This window comes from Suricata suricatta, chromosome 5 (assembly GCF_006229205.1).
Source record: "Suricata suricatta isolate VVHF042 chromosome 5, meerkat_22Aug2017_6uvM2_HiC, whole genome shotgun sequence".
Lineage (NCBI taxonomy): Eukaryota > Metazoa > Chordata > Mammalia > Carnivora > Herpestidae > Suricata > Suricata suricatta.
The window spans coordinates 3,160,290-3,166,012 of NC_043704.1; positions in this window are offsets into that span (position 1 = coordinate 3,160,290).

A 5,723-nucleotide genomic window follows, 5' to 3' on the forward strand; every position below is an offset into this window, starting at 1 on the left:
TATGAAAGACCATGGGAATTCTGGCCTAAAAATTGGGTGGACTGTTTGAAGCAGAAGTGCTCACTGCCCCTGCCTGCTGACATGTGTCCCCACTATGGGGAAAGGGGTAAAAGAGAGCCTAGAGCTCATGACTACCCTGATCACAGGTTAAATGGTAATGAAGGAAGTACCTGACAGCTATGAGTCAGAATCCCTGGAAGATCATCCATGCACAGTGGACCCAAATTACATTGGGCTTAGACACCTGGTATACCAGCACTTTGTGGAACTACAATACATGCCTTGCTGATCCTGCCTATTATAGCATCCAGGAGGATCCTTCAGTTCCCAATTTGACTCTGCCACATGACATTGTAAAGTGATGTCCAAAGAGCTAACAGCATCCAAAACTACCTGATAAATTAGTAATCTCTGGCATCCAGAGGCAACTGCTAGTAAGGGATATGCAGGAAATCAATATATTATAAAGAAAATTAGCAGTTCCCTGATCTCTGGAACTCACCATTTGGCCAAGTCCCCAACTCTGTTACATTTATTCTCAGATAACACCATCAGGAACTGCCTCGAACTTTGGACTGACTACAGGCTCTCTCCAATCGCCTCCCCACATTTCAAAATATTTCTCTACACGTGTGTTAATAGATCTTATATTTCTCTCTAAAGAGTGGTCCATCATCATTCTTCATCCACGTTCAATCCCTGCCAGTGCTAAATGTTTGAATCAGTACCGTGGTCCATTGGTCTTGAATCCCTCTATTCTCAGTTAAGAGGTCAGTCAGGACACTCTAATCATAACACAGACAAAGAGCTGTCTGGAAGGCATATGTAACTGGAAAAGACATATGGGAGATTGAGAGGAACTGAAGGTACTTAAGAAATGAAACAAGTGAAGTTTATGTTTCACTATTCAGAGAGTCAGTTGTGTGAATTGGAAACAGGTGTCCTTTCTCCACATGCAGAATTCATGCCATTCTTCCTGTAATTTTTCCTCTCTCGTGCCTTGCCTCTTATTGGAGTAATTTTCTGCTACCTATGCAGCATTTACTACATACCTTGCACTGTCATGCGTGTGCATTTACTTGCTTGAAACATCAAAAGAACCCCACCATCATGACCTGGGGCCCAATCCTTTATTGGGTGCAGAGTGTAGGAGGTCTTGGGTAAGTCCAGATTGAGCCCTTGATACTAAAACATATTTGGGTAAATCTGTGGGGATCATCTCTAAAGGCTGCCCAGTGGAATGCCTAGGGACTTAGAGGAGGCAGTTGCTCACCGGGGCAGTGGTTGGGATGTCATATGAGAAATTATACTGACCTGTGACTGTGTAGCATGTTGTTTAGAGAATTTGCAAATGACGCTTTGTGTCGGTTCAAGCGCTCTGCAAGTAAAACTGACTAAAAAAAATCGATCCCAAGAAACACAATCAAGAAATACTTGAGGTAAACTGTCAACAGTACCCTTATTTTTCTGTAATGTATCCATCTTGATGTCCTAGGAGTTATAAGGCAGAGAAAATGATGTAATAGATGAAGTGTGCGAATTATAACCATTCATTCTTTAAAGTCTGGGGCCACTGAGAAAATGACAACCGGGTATCTATATCTATCTATCTATCTATCTATCTATCTATCTATCTATCTATGTTATCTATTATATGCAGATTTACATCATCTAAACCCATATCATCATCTCTATCTATCTAATTACATCTATATCTATACCAAAGAGGTGGTAGATGCTCTTATCTACATTTTTAAATAAGGTGAGGTAGGTTAATATTAGTGGCAGGATAGTGTGCCATTCATTACATACAAATGTTAACACATTAAACACTGATAGGTTGTATTTATTAAAATATATGAAGGTCACATCTAGATACAGGTATGCCTCCAAATGCACTGTATGATCCTTGTTCAAAATAAAGATTGCAAGCATTCAAGAAGCATTCTTGATCTGGGGCACCTGGGTGGCTCAGTCTGTTTGGCATCTGACTCTGGCTCATGTCATGATCTCATGGCTGGTAGGTTTGAGTCCAAGACCAGCTCTGTGCTGACAGCTCAGAGCCTGCTTCAGATCCTCTGTCTCCCTCTCTCTCTTTGTCCCTCCCCTACTTGCACTCTTTCTCTCTCAAAAATAAACCAAATAAAAAGTGAATCATTCTTGTTCTGATATGATGACCTAGGGGTACTAATTTCAATAATTTTTAGGACTGAATTATTAAGAAATATCGTTGTACAGTCATATGCCCTTTTGGGAAGGAGGTGTCCTCTACCGATATCTGGGAAGTCGTCTTCATTGCGACCACTTCAAGTAGTATTCTCCACTTTTATCCATTCATATTGCAAAGATATATTGGTATTTTACTAGCATCCCACTACTTTTTCTTTTTTATTTAATGTTTTCTTTAAGATTTTATTTTAATTCCTGTTAAAATATGTGTGTGCTCATCACAACAGTTGCATTCCTTAATTCCCAGCACGTATTAATCCATTCCCCCACACACCTTCCCTTTGATGGGGACCATCAGAATATTTTCTATAATAAAGGGTTTATTTCTTGATTTATCTCCTGTCAAGTAATGACTAAATTCCTGGTGGAGGAGTGAACAATGGGCTCCCTAAAACGTTTTCTCATTGCCCTTCTGATTTTTGATTATAATAACTCTAATGTGTTCTCTCTTTTGCTTTGTTCTCTCCTGTTGTCATGATATGTGCAAGCAGTTCCTTACTCCTTTGCCCAGCCAACAGATCATGCATCCTACGCAAAACAAATTCCCCTCAATGTCCCCTCTGCCCTCTACAACCATGGCTTTCTGTAATAGCAACATGTAGGGACAAAGAGTGACCCATTTTGGTCCATAGATTGGGACATCCTGACAACCCCTGCCCCTTGAAGAAGTTATAGAAGTTGAGCCCTTCACCATTCAACAACTTTAAGGATTTCAGGATCAAAGATTAGTTAGGGGTGATATGGGATGGAAACAGAAAAGTGTTCACCTTTAGGCCAGAAGGTGGACCTATAGCTTGCCTAGATTTGATAAGATCAAGTATGTGCTGGTTGCTTCATCCAGGGTCTCATGACTGCCTGTACATCTTATCAAACTGAGCGGTAACCAAGGGACAAATGTTGGAATAGTATTTGAGGAGTAGAAAATTGGAGGTAGGAACATTTATGATCTAATACTCCCTGCAAGACCCACCCCTGAGCAGCTTTATACAGCCAAAGTGCAGCTCATTCTGCCCACTGGGCCTGTCCTGTGCTACTGGAATAAACTTACAATGATGTGCCATAAAATATTTCAAGAACTTTTTCCTGAGCATTGTACTCAATGATCCCCCATCAATTTTGTTACAAGAATCCCAAGTGCAGCTATTATTCTCCTGCAAAGCCAATACTTAAGACAGGAGTTTTGATGGAGAAGAACATGGACTTTTTTTTTTTTTAGGAGGCCAGCCATTTGGGAAGAAGGCAGACTCTTGCCCACACACCAACTTCAAAGTCATTGCCTGGCTGAAATTTTTTTTCATAATGTTTCTTTATATTGAGAGAGAGAGAGAGAGAGAGAGAGAGAGAGAGAGAGAGAGAGAGAGTGGGAGAGGGGCAGAGAGAGAGCGAGACACAAAATCTAAATCAGGCTCCAAGCACGGGCTGTCGTCACAGTGCCCACGGATGGGCTTGAAGTAAAACCACGAGATCATCATACCTGAGTGAAGTCAGAAGCTTACCAGACTTAGCCACCCACATGACCATGCCATGAAGTTTTTTAAAAAAACTTTAGGGCAGTTAATCCATAAAAGAGGAATACGGTTATCTGTAACCCTTCCTGGTTGCCTTCAGACTCAGTTATGCCAGGAAATATTGTTCTACTCGGAGGTATGTATTGGTGTCCCAAGGAAAGGATGGATAAGAGGGTTTGGTTCTGAGTCTTTCTAGGAAACAATGCATGATATATAGATATATGAAGAAAGATTTGGTTCATCAATCTTACAGGCTAACATTACAAGCTAAAACTGAACACTACTAAGTTGGCTAGTGGGGACTCAGAGTGTTTCAATACAACTTAAGAAACAAAAAGTCCTCTCGGTTTATTGTGTTGCTGCCAATAGAAGGGCATCCTTCTTTTGTGAGGCTGATATACATACACACTAAGAATAAATCAGGTGGGGAAACTCTATCAAACCGGTGCAGCAAAGCCATGGTGCATGCTCCTGAAGAAGAAGGACCTGGCCTTGGATTGCATTGTGTGGTGTCCTGATCTCTGGGGTGCACTGCAGAGAACAGTCCTCTGCCTAGAGCACTGTGGGAAGAGGGTTTCTTGACTCCCCAAGGTCAAAAGATTGTGCAAGTTCCAGCCAGAGGCCTTTCAGCAACAGGGTGGGGAGGCTCCTCTCCAGAGGAGGGGAGCACATCCAGATCCAGGCCATGTCAGATTTTTTAAGAGATCAGGTTTGGGTCCCAACCAAGTCCTGAGGAGAAACGGCAGGAGAATTGTGGCTCAGGGCTAGTTGACTGTCCTCTCTGTTCTTTGAGCACTGCCTGAACGATGTGGGTCGAAAGCCCAAATTCCTGGTGGAGAACTAGGGGTGACACCATTCCCCCTCCCAATATCAACCGAATGAAACCTCAGAGAGCAGCACAGTGGGCCCCCAATGGAGGCAGCACATGCTTACACCAAACCCTGCCCCGCCGTGCCTGGCCTCGGATTACTTAGTGGAGCAAGACTGACTGGCCCAGCAGAGCCAGCCTCTCCTCCAGACCAGCACAGCCACCGGCCACATGCACCAACAGACAACTTTTTTTTTCTATTTTTCCCCCCTTTTTGTCTCCTCCCTCTTCTATTTTTTTTCTGTTGGTTTCTGGCTCAGAGTTTCTGATTTCTTTTTTTCTCCATATATATGTATGTATTTGGTCAGGCTTTTTCATTCTAATTCCACCCTTACCTTTTCTTCTGTCTTTCTTCTTCCTTTTGTTCTCTTTAGTTTTATTTTCTTCCTTTCTGTTTCCTTGGAATCAGCCTTATAGTTTTTTTTTTTAATCTGGAGAATAAAGTATATATGTGAATATAGAGGCATATGCATTTTTTTCCAGTGACACACTTTTCCCCTTATGGTCAAATACAAATCTTGCCTAGGAAGCATACTGTCACTATTTTATGAAATCAGATACAGTGACTTGCCACATCACTCCTCCTACTTCTCCGGGACAATATGCACCAAGCCCTCACTGTGAGCAGAGCTACCAAACACTGACATGTGTATGTGTTTAAAGCTAAATTCATTTATAATAAAGAACTGGCCCATGAAAAGCAGTTTATACATAGTTTATCCTGTTCACATTATGCAGAGTTTCAGTATCATCCACATTGTTAGTACCGTAACTGAAACACAAAGGAGAAAACTAGGGGGGGAAAGGTTCAGAGTGTGGCCTGACATATTTCTAAGGGCTCTTTTTTTTTAGTTTGCAAATATCAGCTCACTGTTTTTGGCAGAAGAGTAGAGTGTCCAGGATTTTATTCAACTGCCTTTTCCAAAGTGGGAGAAGACAGGAGTAACTTCAATAATAAATATCTGAAATTCAAACCAATTTAACTATAATCAAGGATACCTTTCTTAACTATTTATCATGAACACCCCAGTTGCCTCCCTCAGTCTTAGAAAACTCTTTCAAAAGTTAAGACACAATTAATTATACCTTATTAATACCCTCAAAAAGAAACAAAAAAA